The following is a 16,893-nucleotide window of genomic DNA, read 5'->3' on the forward strand; positions in this document are numbered from 1 at the left end:
CTCCCACCCAGTCCTCTTCCCATGTTCTTCAGAGACTAGCCATGAGTGAGACACGGCCATCTTGATTATCAAAAAATTTCGAGTTGTTTGATTAGGACTTGCCAGTGGGGTCATCTGAAGTACTATACTTGCCAAGAATTCGGGTTGCCACTGCCTTTAATGACACACTTTGTAAACTGCTCTGAGTGGGCATTAACTTGTCCTGAAGGGCGGTATACGAATGTTGTCGTTGTTTACCATTTCCTTTCTGTCTTGCCTTGAAATGTATCCATTTATAATTGATCAAAGTGAACCTTTGTACAACAATGGTACCTTTCATTTATGGAGAATGCAGCTCTCCCAGCGCGGCAGAACGCTGCTTAAGCTGGGAGCCGTCCTTTGGAGCCCCGCCCGGTGGAAAGGAGACAGTCTCCCTTCCCGGGCATCCGGGGCTTTGCTGGGGGGGGGCGGAGCCTTGAGCCGTTACTGGCTGCTCCGCCCTTACCCAGCCTCAGTCTGCAGTCTGTGAGATTCATTCATAAAGACCCAGAGTTGGATGATGTGTGAATGGCTATGAATGTGTACTTTCCCCTTTCCCTTTGGTAACAGTAACCAACCTACATAATCTTTGAAAGTTGGAGCACCCAGAAAGGGGCTTTTATTGAAGATACTAATTGTGTCTAAGGGTGAACAGATAGCCAATATGGACCCTTTAAACCTGGCAAGATAAGTTCTCAATACTGTGTGCCAGTCTATAATCAAGCTGTTGAATTTTTCACCAGCTGAAACATCCAAAATGGCTTCAATAGGAGCATCACAGACAGTGCATTAATCTACCTGGATGGGACTATGACATGAATACTCATGGGCTGATCACGCCTCTCAAGAAATGCAACAGTTGGCGCATCAACTAAAGTTGAGCAAAGGTACTATGTGCCACAGCGCACACCTGTACCTCCACTGAGAGATCTAATAGTACCTTCCCCCAGTAGCAAACTAGTTCTTTCAAGGGAAATCGAACCCAATCCAAACCAGGGCTACTCCTTACCCCACAATGTGCAACACTGTTGAAGGTCAGCACCTTAGTGCGGATTCAATTCTGTGTGTAACATATGGATGTAACATGTGAAGTGAACAGGTACATTTGGTTACTCCTAGTAAAACCCAAAATTGCTGCTCAAAATATGGTCGCAAAGCCAACTCCTCCAATCCTTCAATGATAACAGCAGTTGATTCTAGATGGACCGCCAATGCCGGGTGCACCTTTGGGAGCGCTCCCAGATACTAACTGATTCCTGTTCCGTGCCTTCAGACAAATCCCATTCTAGGTCAGTTTCCTTGCTCAATGCTCTAGAGCAGTGATGGCGAACCTATGGCACACGTGCCACAGCCGGCACGCAGAGCCCTCTCTGTGGGCACGTGAGCCAGGGCTCATTTGGAGGCGTGGGTTTTGGCCCCACCCACATGATTCCTTTTCCTCCTGGCTGGGCTCCAAAGAAATGTAAGCTGCATTTAATCCATTCTGCTCTGCCGCTTTGTTTTCATTTGTGACTCGTGAGCGGGGGGAGAGTGAATGAATGCAAAGTGTTGGCACTTTGAAACAAGTAAGTTGGTTTTGTGTTGCAGTTTGGGCACTCGGGCTCAAAAAGGTTCACCATCACTGCTCTAGAGGTTTTTAGCCTGACTAGAACATGATATGCTACCTACGTCACAGTTCTGTTGTGATTAGCAGCTTAGGAGCATGAATGAGTGGTAACTGGTAGGACTTTCAGTCCATCAGGATTCTCTCCCTGCTCCCGAACCATCAAAGCAAGACCCAGCTGTGAATGACTTTCTCGAGCTCCCCAGCAAGAACAAGGAATCTGCTTGCTAAACCAGCACAGCAATCAAAGGCAGCAACAAGTAACTCAAAGTTCCCTCCTTGTAATTGAACTGTATTTCCAGTTTTAGCAAATGTTTGGTAAAGAACGAGGGCTCCAGTGCAGTAAGAAATAATTGCTCAGTGCTGGCCCACGTAGGAAAATTGCTAGACGGACAATTCGTATTTTCTTGGGCCACCGACCCCTGCAGACACAGAAATTGGTTTCTCCCAGTTCTGAGTCAGAATCTTCAAAGTCTGTTCAGATCAAAGGCAGCCAACCTAAAATCCCCTGAATTTTGAAGAGGCGCAGATTAGACATTCCAGCTTGGCCTCTTAATACCCTCCTCCGCTGAATTATCAGCAAAGGAAAACGTCAGGAATTCCTTAACAGTCACCCGGCTTTCCTTCTGGAATCTGAATTAGTCTGTGCAAAAGAAAAGAAAATGAAGATACACGGGGAAGAGGGGGGCATAAACACTGATGCTCCCAGCTCGTGGAATAATTGAGGCTTTAGCAAATAAAATATATGTTGGATATAGAAAAACTGAGCAGAGGCAGGTGCCGTTTTGCATGAGAAAAATTTCAGAATAGCTACAGAGGCAAGTTCTCTCATCGCAGCCTTTATAAAATTGGGCAGCCGCCTTCGGATTTTGCTGCAGGTGAGCATTATCTAACAGCGCTGACTTGCCCGATAGACACATGAAGCTGCCTTATATTGAATCAGAATATCAGTCCATCAAGGTCCGTGCGGTCTACTCAGACAGGCAGCAGCTCTCCAGGGCTCAGATAGAAGATCCTTTACATCACTCACTACCTGGTCTTTTTAACTGGAGATGCCGGGGATTGAACCTAGAACCTCCTGCATGCCAAGCAGATGCTCTACCACTGAGCCACAGCCTCTTCCCTGCATTTCACTAAATACATGACAAGGCAAAGGATAAGGATAACCCTTACGGCTGCTTCTAGCTAGTCACTGAGCTCAAAAGGAGATTCTGTCTTCAAGTTTCCCTTAGCAAGTTGCATGAGGAGGCCTGCTAATTATACACCCTATAAACACACATACACCCCTTTGTAATTTTATTTATTTATTTGTTTCATGTATACCCCACATTTCTCCCTAATGAGGACCCGAAGTGGCTGACATCCTTCTCCACTCCTCCATTTTATCCTCACAACAACCCTGTGAGGGAGGTTGGGCTGACAGTGCGTGACTGGCCCAAGGTCACCCAGTGAGCTTCCATGGCAGAGTGGGGGTTCGAACCCAGGTCTCCCAGTCCAACACTTTAACCACCACACCACACTGGTAATTGTAGCAAGGTAATAATAACAACAACAACAACATTCAGGACAACTTAATGCCCACTCAGAGTGGTTTACAAAGTATGTCATTATTATCCCCACAACAAAACACCCTGTGAGGTGGGTGAGGCTGAGAGAGCTCCTAGAAGCTGTGACTGACCCAAGGTCACCCAGCTGGCTACAAGTGGAGGAGTGGGGAATCAAACCTGGCTCTCCAGATTAGAGTCCCGTGCTCTTAACCACTATACCAAACTGGCTCTCAAACCTACTAGGTACCAGGTTTAGCTCTCAAGCGTATGTCCAGTAATTCAGGAAATTGCCACAGTAATTTTTCCAACAGCCTGGCAGGCTATTATTTCCTCACACTCTTTTCAAAGGATGTGGTGGTTGGGAAAAGGGGGGGGGGACACAGGATGGAGTTTCTTGCATCCTGAGAGGATTTCCAAAGTTGTGGATTTGGAAAAATTGCCCCTCCTTTTAAAAAAAACAGCAACACAGGCCCAAGTGAATATGCCAGCAAATTGTGGCAGTAGAGATTAGGGCTGGCAGCTAGGCCAAAGGCCTGAAAGTTGCTTCTAACAGAAATTGGCTTCTTGGGAACATATCCTTAGGTGGACATTCTCTGTGTAGAACCCCTCAACAAACTTTAAACTGAGAGGGGGGTTGCTGTAACCCCACAAAGAATTGGGGGAGGCTGCTGTATCTGCTGAAACTAAGTGAGCACATAAAGTACTCTTACCCACCAAGATCAGAGACAAGGTGTCTGAATTGTCGAAGGCTTTCACGGCCGGAGAACGATGGTTGTTGTGGGTTTTCCGGGCTGTATTGCCGTGGTCTTGGCATTGTAGTTCCTGACGTTTCGCCAGCAGCTGTGGCTGGCATCTTCAGGACACTGAGAGATCTGTCTTTTGGTGCTACACCTCTGAAGATGCCAGTCACAGCTGCTGGCGAAACGTCAGGAATTACAATGCCAAGACCACGGCAATACAGCCCGGAAAACCCACAACAACCAAGGTGTCTGAATGTCTCCAGCTTTCATCATGCCCCAAACTTCCAGGGTATAGCTGCCAGCTGAGAGCCAGTTTGGTGTAGTGGTTAAGAGCGGCAGGAGTCTAATCTGGAGAGCCAGGTTTGATTCCCCACTCCCCCAGTTAAAGCCACCTGAGTGACCTTGGGTCAGTCACAGCTCTCTCAGCCCACCCACCTCACAGGGTGATTGTTACGGGGATAATAATGACATACTTTGTAAACCATTCTGAATGGGTGTTAAGTTGTCCTGAACGGTGGTATATAAATCAAATGTTATTAGAAAAGAATTATTATCTCCATGGAACCCAGCCCAAGGAACGCCTCTGCAGCCGCTCTGCTCAAGCCAGGCGCTTCCGGGCTGGAACAGGTGAGGCCTGCAGAGGTTGCCCCCAGAGCTGGCTATCAGTCTGAAAACAGAAAAAGCAGAACTGGAAAGCAGAGGGGAGCAAAGGTTGTCACTATTACACTATTGTGTGGGTTGCTGACTTTGTGCAGAGACTGGGGCTGTGTCAATCAACGCAAGAATTACAATTGCTTTGTTGTGCGCCTTGAAGTGAAGGATTCAATTTAAACTTGCACATTGCCAAAATTTTAAGGTAGATGGGGGTGTATTGAAGGGAATGGAGAAGAGGGTTTCTGGGTAGATTTGCGTTATGACCAAGATTCTAACGGCAGAAAAAACAGTGGGTTTTGACCATTCCTAATGTGAATGGTCTGCTTACTATAACCAGAATACAGTGTACAACATCCACATATCATGTAAATAGATCGAGGAGTTAGCCATGTTAATCTGTAGTAGCAAAACAGTAGAGTCCAGTAGCACCTTTAAGACTAACCAACTTTATTGTAGCGTAAGCTTTCGAGAGCCACAGCTCTCTTCGTCAGATGCATCGCCAGCTGCATCTGATGAAGAGAGCTGTGGTTCTCAAAAGCTCATGCTACAATAAAGTTGCATCTGACGAAGCGAGCTGTGGTTCTCGAAAGCTTATGCTACAATAAAGTTGCATATGACATAGAGAGCTGTGGTTCTGGAAAGCTTATGCTACAATAAAGTTGCATCTGACGAAGCGAGCTGTGGTTCTCAAAAGCTTATGCTACAATAAAGTTGCATCTGACGAAGCGAGCTGTGGTTCTTGAAAGCTTATGCTACAATAAAGTTGCATCTGACATAGAGAGCTGTGGTTCTCGAAAGCTTATGCTACAGTAAAATTGCATCTGACGAAGAGAGCTGTGGTTCTCGAAAGCTTATGCTACAATAAAGTTGCATCTGACAAAGAGAGCTGTGGCTCTCGAAAGCTTATGCTACAATAAAGTTGGTTAGTCTTAAAGGTGCTACTGGTCTCTTTAATATTATATTTTTAAAAAGCTTTTTTTGAAAAGATGCTCATTCAAGCAACCCTGACCAGAAACAGAAGGTGTCTTGCCTAGAAACTTATACCAAATTTTAAATGTACAGAAGCCACCTGGTTATTCACAAGTGAGTGGAAATGTTTTTTAGATAAGAAACCATAGAAAGGTCAGTGTGAAAGAAACATGTTCTGCAACTGCTCAGGGGTATTGTCTAGGGATTTTTTGTTGTTGTTGTAAGTGAGGTGCTCTAGCTGTGCATGTAGAATCCTTCTTGACTTATCTAGAATGCTGTAAATTGGTTTGGCACCTACTCAAAGTCAATCTTCTATAGTCAATCTCAAATCTTGGCTTTAAAAACTAAGATGGGGGGAATAGCCCATCAAAGAAGCCTAGAAAAATCTCAGAGTGTTTACAGACATTCTGGTATACATACATCTGGGCTGAATTTTAACTGTGCCAACTGATGCTCTGGAGGTGGAAAATATGCAAAGCAGGCTGGCTTCAGTAAAGTTTTGCTTTGAGTGTTTACCTGTGTATATTCTGAATTCATAGAAAAACTCATCAAGCATGAAACCACGCAACACAAAAATGGAAAGAGATTCATGTGAGCAAGTGAAGAGGACCTATTCCCATAACATTAAGGGAAGGAGCTGCTATGCCTTACTGAAACACTTCCAGCAATTTTGGGTTACCTTCCAGGGCTACAATGCTATATCACTATAGCACCCAAATCAGTCCTCAGAAGCCAATAAAAGCTCAGTATTATAAATACTATAATTCTCTCCTTACTGAAACCTCATAGAAACCAAAGTGTGGTTCTCAGATCAATCGATAAATCAATACAGAAGACACTGGATGACTATAATAGCAGCTCTCAGAACCATTTGTTGCAAGCACCTGCAGTCCTGCAGACGGCCTGATTCTAACCTTCCCAGCACCCGTTTTCTTGCTTGTTCACTCATTTTCCAACAGCATCAGGCTGCTTCTGACTAGAGATGGGCACGAACCGGAAAAAACCCAAACCGTGCGGTTCGTGGTTCATCACATTTCACGAACCACGAACTTTCATGAACCTGCCCCGGTTAGCAAATTGGTTGGTTTTGGTTTGTGAAAATGTGACTTCCGGGCCAGCAAATCACCATTTCTGGGTCAGCAGAAGGCCACTTCCGGCCAGCGGAAGGTCTGCAGGAAGTCCATCCCCTGTTGCCTAGGAAACTGATCGATCAGTGCCAGGCTGTCTGCAGTGATGAACCAAAAAACAAACCAAACAAAACAGCCTAAAATTCGTGGTGGTTCGTCAGAAATGGGCTCTGATCAACCGCTGGTTCACGAACCACGAACCGGCCTGGTTCGTGCTGGATTTTGGTTCATATTTTGGTTCATGCCCATCTCTACTTCTGACATCAAAAAATGATAAAAGAAATCAAAAAGGGAAGCCCGGTTATCTTGCTATAAAAAACCATGAATGTCTGGAAGCATCTATATTTTGGGCAAGTATAGCTGTGCCTTTAAAAGGCAACAAAGTAAGTAGGCCAAAAGAAGAAGGCTTCACATCCCACCACTGTATTCATAGCCAGCCTCGGTAATTAAAACAACAGAGTTTCATTTACACAGGTTTAAATCCCTCCAAATCTCTACCTTTGCAGATCTCTTTTCCTTTGAAACGTATCCCAGTATTATTATCCTTGAATACACACGAAAACACAGTGCTGTGAATTTATAATAAGACCTTCCTCTTGTTATGCTGCAATGAATTGTGCGTGTGTGTTTGATTAAATGTCCAAATTACTCCCACTTAAAACGTTATCTTCATATGGACAGAGTTTTGAATTGACTTAAAAATCAGCTTTTAACAGCTGACCCTAATGGCTCAGCAAGTACATTGCAGTCTTTCCCTGAAGAGGCATGGGGGCATCAACTAACCCGGGTCCCTGAGCCTCGTGCCAATGAAGGCCAGGCCCGTTAACATTTTTCAGGCAGAGAGTTCAACGGCTGTTCTGCTCCAACACTATGCCAGCAGCCTAGTGACAGAAGAGCAATCAATGTCATGTGCTACGCAGCCCATCTGCCTGCTAGCAACTTGACCAAAAGCCAGAGGGCAGGAGGAAAGAGGTAACTGCTTACCATCAAAGAAGGGGACTGCAGAAACTGAAGAGGGAAACACATTACTAGAGATCACTCATAGTACTTCGAGCATTCAAAGTCCCATGTTGCATTGTGGCACATGAAATCACAATAAGCGGATCGGTTATTGTATGGCTGCTTCCCTTCCTTGTAGATGTTTGTGTATACAGGAAGTAAGTCAAGCCTTTTCATAGGCACACCACCACAATATATATGCCCCAGTCCAGCTTTTAAAAAAAACACTTTTATGCATGAATAGTTGCTCTAAAATGTTGGTTAGAATGCAAATCATATTAAACACAATGGACAACGTGTGCCTTAATAATTCAATCCTAAGCAGTTACATGTTTCTGAAACCATCAGTTTTAGAAGGGAAACACATTTACTGTGTCTCTGATATCCACCTATGGTTCCTGAATTGGCAAAAATTGCACATACTGGTCCCCTCAATGTGTTAAGAGTTCAGAGGTTAGCCATTCCTGCAATATTTAATCCCACTGCACATAATAAATTCACAATAAGCGATTGAAAACTTATTTATGATCTCCAGAAGGAGTCACTTTGCCATTTCAGAAAAGAGTCCAGTAGCACCTTTAAGACTAACCAACTATACTGTAGCATAAGCTTTCGAGAACTACAGTTCTCTTTGTCAGATGCACGGAGGCTCCATGCATCTGACGAAGAGAACTGTGGTTCTCAAAAGCTTATGCTACAGTAAAGTTGGTTAATCTTAAAGGTGCTACTGGACTCTTTTCTGTTTTGCTACTACAGACTAACGCGGCTGACTCCTCTGGATCTATGATTTTGCCATTTAGATTACATGTAGTACAAAGACAACAATCCCAAATTGAACACTCAAATACTCAAAAGGCATTTCTGAGGGCCAAGCTACACATGACGAATGACACTTGAACAGCAAGTGTATTTCTCCCTGTTCACTTGCCCTCCACTCAATCCACTTGCCGTTCAAGTGTCATTCGTCATGTGTAGCTTGGCCCTGAGAGTTCAGTTAAGACAGTCACAAAACACATGCATGCATACACCCCCTTCTTTTCAGTTCCCTCTCCACCCCAAGACACAAATATTATCTTTCTGAAAGGTGTTGTTCCATTTACCAACGTCATTCTTGAAACAAATGATGATTGGTTTATTTCATAGAATCATAGTATTTCATAGAATCATAGTATTTCAGTAGGCTTTCGGTGGGGTTTGGCTAACTTTTCTTTTTGGTTGAGCAACTGCGGTGTGCTTTTCTTTTGGGCAGGCTTTTAGTTGGATTATTCTGTGTTTTATTAATCGGTTTTACATATTTTATAATATTGTGGACCATTCCAGAAGATCTGTTTGGTTGTAAACAACAAGGTACAAATACCTTAAATTAAATACAAATAAATGAACAGTAGGTTGAATCCAATTCCAACCTTCTGCAAAGAGAGGGTGCTTGGGGAAACAAGCTGTGCAAGATCCATCAACAGCACGAGAGCTTATGCAACAGAAGGGGCTGTCCAGTCCCCCTTTCATGCAACATGATCAGGATTCTCTACCCCCAGGGGCAACTATACAAAAGCATGGGGCACAGAGGACTACTGGAGAAGGCGGAAAAATCCATTTCTGCAAACATTTCCATTTGCAGGTGCTTGGATCCACCCTATAGGATCTAACTATCCACAATTATCCTTGCATCTGATGAAGAGAGCTGTGGTTCGTGAAAGCTTATGCTACAATAAAGTTGGTTAGTCTTAAAGGTGCTACTGGACTCTTTACAATTATCCATAGAAGATTCAAGCAAGAAATGGGTAAGAGTAGCAACTAAAGATTTGCTACCTAGAGAGACTATGGGGGGAAGTAGCTAATGGACATGAGGATGAAAAAAAAACCTAATGAAACATACATCATCAAATGGTTTTAAAAGGGATCTTCAGCCTAAAGACGAGTGGTAACATGGCTTTAAGGCTAGATAGATAAATAGCTGTCTCTAGAACCTGCTTCACCTTTTAAAAAAAAGGTAATACCTTAATTTGCATAGTAATAACCCAATTATCGTAAGATTAGGAGCCAGGAATCTCATTATTACAATTCCTACCGAACTGTCGATATTCCATTCAATACCTTTTAATCTTACCTACCTTAAAACACAATTATCCCAAATAAATGTTCATTCATCTTTAATGCCATTTCTTTAATAAGGATGGGAAAAAAGAGAAAATCTCCCTGTAATTGTTAGCTTTTCCTTCTTTAATATACTTGTGGTTACATGCATTTTTTTCAACCCACTTTTGGGTCCTGGACAGGGGGTGGGGGGGTCTTTCTTTGCATTTCACAGAAGAGACCGCCTGCTCCACCATCTGAGTCTCCGAGAACATAGGTTAAAATAAGCTGTGATAACTTCCCTTTATACACAGCACCATTCTGATGCCTAAGATATTGAGGAATTCAGATAGCTGATGGCTAATTTATGGTTCAATGACATGGTCCAGTCCATAAATGGAAGGCATTGATATATAATTTATCATGGTGGCAAGAGCCATAATGTTGAAATTGATTCTAAAGGCAATAGTAAATGCTTTGCAGATCCACTGTTCTTGAATTTTCAGCAGGTGTTAGGGCAAACAAAGGGGAACAAGCAGAAAAGATGGTGTTGCCAGGTTCAGATTGCAAGTGTCTGGGTATTCATCTTTTAGTCCTACCCTTCTTCCAAGGAACTTAAGATGGAATACATGGATCTTCATGGCAGAATGAGAACTGGAATCTGGACCTAACCTCAATCTCTGAAATTAGAGAGACTAGAGGGCCTCTGTGCCTGACAAGTATGGTGACTGCTAGATCAAGAGTAAAGACGGGCACGGATTGAACTACGACCCAAAAAAACGCATGAACCAAGCCAGTTTGTGGTTCACGAACCAATGGTTTATGGAAGCTCGTTTCTATGAACTTCCACGAACTGGTCTACTGGTTCGTTTGGGTCGTAAAGGGGCAATTTAAATTTAATTCTCTGGGGAAATGGCCATATAAACTTTTCCTGTGGCTTGCAAGCGGCAGGTCCCCTTAAACTGCCCCGCAGGACCCTTTAAACTGCTGCGTGGGCAGTGGAGGAGGCCGAAAACTGCCTTTCCGCCACTCAAATGGCCATCGTGGCAGCCATTTGAGGGGCGGGAAGGCCGTTTTCGCCCTCCTCCGCCACCCTGCAGGCCCACGCAGTGGCAGAAGAGGCCAAAAACAGCCTTCCTGAACCTTGTGGGAGGAGAGGGAGGATGCCCGCAGGGCAAGGTGTGAGGCTGGGGCTGGGAGGGTGGGAGGTTGGGCAGTTTAAAGGGCCCTGCCGCTTGCAAGCGGCAGGTCCCTTTAAACTATCAGCTGGCAGGCAGCAAGGGGGAGATCCCCCCATCCGCCTGCCAGCTGATAGTTTAAAGGGGCCTGCCACTTGCAAGGCAGGAAAGGGCCCTTTGAACTGTCAAATGCCCCTTTCCCTGCCACTGCTAAGCGGCCAGAAAGGGGCATTTAAACCCCATGAACCACGAACCACAAACTGGTTTGTAAACTTGCCCCAGTTTGTGCCAGTTCGTGGTCCTGGTTCGTGAAAACCCATGAACCACGAACCTCATGGTTCAGGTTTTTTGTGGTTCGTGCCCATCTCTAATCAAGAGTGATGTTTGGTTGGATGGTACCCTGGCAGGTCAGGGGAAAAAACTGAATGTGCCAAGTACCACAGGGGTGTGGACAAGGTGGCACAGAAGTGAGTGGCAAAATCTAAGTGGAGTAGCCTTCCTGACTGTGTTCCCTCTCCCTAATACTTTACTTTTTCCCTTGGAGACCTCAAAACTTCAGGTCATTGTCTGAGAGCTAACTTGGTGTGAAAGGCTGAAAAGTTTTACCATAGAATTTCTGGCGATCCTAGAGAAGACTGACATCACTTCCGGATTTTCCCCAGAAGTGACCTTACTGACAGTGGCCCTGCTTAATGTCCTTGCCCCTCTCATCTCCTACTGATTGCCAGACCGTAGCAGGCAATGCTAAACCAAGGCCTGATTTACACAAGCAACACGATCAGGTTGTAATGAAGCAGCAGAGTGCTGAAATCATAAAATGGACCATTCCACTTCAGACCACAGGGGAGGTATGTCATTTTTCAAAGTTCCCCTACAATCCTAATTCCCTGAAAGTGGAAAACCAGCACAGCATATGAAGGGCTATTCCCTTTCTCCATGATGGGAAATATTGTTTTTTATTTGCAAGGAGCTGTCAGATGGGAGAGGAATGGATTCAAAACGTGATCCCCACCAACTGCAGTCTCAAGTGGCATGATCCACTTTGCCATCTCAGGAGTCTATGATCATTGCTTGCACACACTTTAAGTGTACACCTTGAAAGGGGTACAGCAGATTCAGAGGCAGGATGCAAAATAGCAGAGTCCAGTAGCACCTTTAAGACTAACCAACTTTATTGTAGCATAAGTTTCCGAGAGCCACAGCTCTCTTCGTCAGATGCAAATTTATTGTAGCATAAGCTTTCGAGAACCACAGCTCTCTTTGTCAGATACAACTTTATTGTAGCATAAACTTTCGAGAGCCACAGCTCTCTTCATCAGATGCAACTTTATTGTAGCATAAACGTTCGAGAGCTCTCTTCGTCAGATGCAACTTTATTGTAGCATAAGCTCTCGAGAGCCACAGCTCTCTTCATCAGATGCATCATCAGCTTTCGGGAACCACAGCTCTCTTCATCAGATGCATCATCAGCTTTCAAGAACCACAGCTCTCTTCATCAGATGCATCGTGAGCTTTCGAGAACCACAGCTCTCCTCGTCAGATGCATCATCAGCTTTCAAGAACCACAGCTCTCTTCATTAGATGCATCTGACAAAGAAAGCTGTGGCTCTCAAAAGCTTATGCTACAATAAATTTGGTTAGTCTTAAAGGTGCTACTGAACTCTTTGATATTCTGCTATTGCAGACTAACATGTCTAATTCCTCTGGATCTAGAGGGAGGATGCAATCCCAGCAGAGGGCATCGGCCCCTATGCCTTGTTCGTTGGCTCACCAACTAGTTGGCCACTGGGTAAAACTGGATTAGATGATCCACTGATCTGATGCGGCAGGACTCTTCTTATGTGCTGAGGTTAGCATAAGTTAGAAAACTGACTGCCCCAACAAAGCTGAAGTCCCTTGTTCATCTGACTGCCATTCTAGAGGGGAAATGATCGTGTGAACAACGGCAAAGTTGCTACTTTCTATAGCAAATCTCCCAAACAGTTGAGAAACACCGGGTATTTTTTTTTTTAATTTGGAAGCACTATTCATACTGGCACCTTAAAAAGTGTTACTTATAGAATGAGTCAGAAGAAGAATTACCAATTCTTACATGACACTGACCTGCCCTCTGATTGGATAGAGGTAAATGAGGAAGCATGCAGAGACACAACAGGCAGCCTGCTTGGAAAGTTGGTGGAGAGTTGGATGACACCATGTGGGAGAGATTCAAGGATCTGATCACTGAGATATTCCTTTTTTTAACATTTATTATGACGTTTAAACCACATGCTGTCAAATTGACTCTCAATCTTGAACTAACTTCTAAGGTTATCTTCAACATAATAAGTAAAGCAAAATTAAGAATGCTACAATATTAAAATTAATAATTAACACAATCGGTTGGTTTTATAATAGCCAGATAAAGATGCCTAGAATAGGAGAAAAGCACCCCTTAGCCCCGAGCAGAGAGCCAGACTGGGGTAGTACTTAGTGTCTGACTAGGATCTGAGCGACCCAGGTTCAAATCCCGACTCTGCCATGGAAGCTCACCAGGTGACACTGGGCCAGTCACACACACCCAGCCTAACCTACCCCACAGGGTTGCTGTTGTGAGAATAAAATGGAGGGGAGGAGAATGATATTGAGTCAAGCTACAAGTGATGCCTGACACAGGTTGGACACTTGTCAGCTTCCCTCAAGTTTTGATGGGAAATGTAGGCGTCCTGGTCTCGCAGCTTGGCTCTCTGACTGCTGTCCAATGGACTTTTCAACAGTCACTTGTCCAACATTCCGCCAAGCTGCCTACATTTCCCATCAAAACTTGAGGGAAGCTGACAAGAGTCCAACCTGTGTCAGGCGTCACTTGTAGCTTGGCTCATTGTAAACTACTTTGTGTCCCCATTAGGGAGGGAGGGAGGGAGGGAGGGGGAGAGGGAGAGGGAGAGGGAGAGGGAGAGGGAGAGGGAGAGGGAGAGAGAGAGAGAGAGAGAGAGAGAGAGAGAGAGAGAAAGAAAGAAAGAAAGAAAGAAAGAAAGAAAGAAAGAAAGAAAGAAAGAAAGAAAGAAAGAAAGAAAGAAAGAAAGAAAGAAAGAAAGAAAGAAAGAGTGATGAACTGAAAGACTGAACTGCTACACCTCTGAAGATGTCAGTCACAGCTGCTGGTGAAACATCAGGAACTACAACGCCAAGACCACGGCAATACAGCCCGGAAAATCCACGACAACCATCGAACTGAAAGACCAATGAATGATTTGAGAGACCAAGACAAAATCCAGTCTGGCCAGGTCCTATCCCTTTAAATGGGGTCAGAAATGCAAAACACAGGGTTGCCAACTCGTGCTTGAGAAATTCCTGAAGATTTGGGGGCAGTGCTTGGGAAGGGCAGAGTTTGGGGAGGAGAGTCAGCTTAGCAGGGATGTGATGTCATAGAGTCTTCCCCCTAAAGCTGCCATTTCCTCCATGATCTTCATAGTCTAGAGATTGTGGGGGGAATCCTGGCCCCACCTGAAGGTTGGCAAACCCAGCAGAACATCAGCTGCTAAAGCCTTCCATGACCTGGACCTAAACAGAAAGTGTGCAAGCTGAAATGTGGATGATGGAGAGAGGCAACAGGCAGCCCCTGCTGAACAAAAAAGAGGCGTCTTTAACATTTTAATTGACGATCTCATTGTATGCCTGTATTCACTGGGGGTAGAAGGGAAGAAAGCACATGCCCCATGTGCTCCTATCTGGCGGTTGTGCAAACCAGACCAAAGAGGTGAAGAAACATAACCTGGTGCTGTCACGCACGGCCTTTTACCAGACATTAGCAGAGAGAGGTGAGAGGAGAAGGCAATGGGCCAGGGCCAGCATCAGCATCCCATTCCTGTCTCTGCCTGGGCTCCCCCACAACCTTGGACCAGCCCTGCTCTGGGCTGCCATTTTCTGCAGCAGCTGTGCGATCTTGTTGTTTTCGAGCTGTGCCCTGAATAAAGATCGTGAGCAAGTTTGGTGCGAGATGTGACGGGTACCACCTTGGCAACACATCCTGAAACGGCCGCCTCTAAAGAAGCATGCCTAAGCAAGCCTACTCAGAAGCAAGTGCCATGTGATTCGCTGGCATTTTCTCCTAGGAAAGAGTCCTTTGGATTGCAGTCAAAATCCTGGCACGTGAAAACAAGCATGTTGGGTAACAATTGCAACAAACGTGTTTTAATAATAATAATAAAAAGCTCATCTATACCTATCTAAAAAGCTCATCTATCTATCTATCTATCTATCTATCTATCTATCTATCTATCTATCTATCTATCTATCTATCAAGAAAGAAAGAAAGAAAGAAAGAAAGAAAGAAAGAAAGAAAGAAAGAAAGAAAGAAAGAAAGAAAGAAAGAAAGAAAGAAAGAAAGAAAGAAAGAAAGAAAGAAAGAAAGAAAGAAAGAAAGAAAGAAAGAAAGAAAGAAAGCCGAGTGGGAGGAAAACGGTGTGGATTTAGCTGAAGACTGACAACTTCATCAGGCCAGAAGAAACATTTAGCAGCTTTTCAACAAGAAATGCCAGACACTGCAATGTATTTATGGTTTCTTCAAATACAACTTCATTGTGCCTCTGACATGATTTAAAAAGAAAGGAAGGAGGCAAAACTGCTTGTGCGTTAAAAGGTCTTGGTAAAGCTGAATATTTTATAGCTGAACATTAACTCTGACGATCCAGGATATTTCTAAGATGCGTTTTAAATATTAAACGCTCTTTAGGTAACATTAAAAGCGTGTACATGTAGCCTAAAGAGGCCAGATCTCAGAGGTTTCCAAATACACAGAAGCCTTGAGCAGATGTGTTAAATTGTGTACATGCAGGGCTTTTTTTCAGGGTGAACGTGGGGGAACGGAGTTCCGGAACCTCTTGAAAATGGTCACATGGCTGGTGGCCCCGCCCCCTGATTTCCAGACAGAGGGAAGTTTAGATTGACCTCCGCGCCACGTGGCCATGTGACCATTTTCTCTGCGGGCAACCCACTGAGATCCACCACCTCTTTTCCCAGAAAAAAGCCCTGTGTACATGTTACGGTTTATAGAGGAGAGCGTACATGTTACAGTTTATAGAGGAAATTTTATTTATTTATTAATAAATAAAATTTATTAATTTTATTTATCTAAAACATTTTAATGCCATTTCTTACCCAAATAGGGTCCCCCCAAGGCAGCAAACAATTGAACTTTGAAAAATTTGAACATTAAAACATTTAAAAGATATAAAATCATTCAATAAAAACATAAATATATAAACACACAACCTTATTTTTGTGTTTTTAGAATTGTTAACTATAATAACTGTTGTATACATTTTAACCTTTATGTATTTTGTAATCTGCCCTGAGCCTGCTGGAAATGAGGGGCGGGTGGAATAAAAATCGAAAATAAATTTAAAAAAATTATTGTTATTTATTATTATTCATATATTTATACCACATGATTCTCCTCAATAGGGACCTAAAGTGACTTACAACACCCTCCTCTCCTTCAATTTATCTTAACAACAGCCCTATGAGGTAGGTTAAGCTGAGGGAAAGAATGACTGGCTTAACTTCATTCAACAAGTTTTCATGACAGAGTGGGGATTTGAACCTGGGTCTACCAGATTCTAGCCTGACCTTAACCACTATACCACACTTGCACCAGTGGGCATGAAAAACTATGTATGTATACATGCATTATACTGATTCTCTCATTGAGGATTCATTCATTCAGGATATTTTTATGCGGCCTCAAAACAAGATCAGGACTTGGCTACAGCTGCCTGTTGAGTGTGTACTGCATTGCAAACCCATTTTTTACTGCTTAATAATAAGAAGTGGACCTTAGTTTACCCCTTTATGAGGACAACTATTACGAGGATTCAGTGGTCCAGCTATTGTAAAACACTGTAATTGTTTTATGGTGAACTTAATCTCCCTCATTTTCAAGGAAGCATATCCTATCGTTAAGTGTCTTATTCACAAACTGTGTGTGTTCCAAACGTTAGCAGT

This window comes from Eublepharis macularius, chromosome 9 (assembly GCF_028583425.1).
Source record: "Eublepharis macularius isolate TG4126 chromosome 9, MPM_Emac_v1.0, whole genome shotgun sequence".
Classification (NCBI taxonomy): Eukaryota; Metazoa; Chordata; class Lepidosauria; order Squamata; family Eublepharidae; genus Eublepharis; species Eublepharis macularius.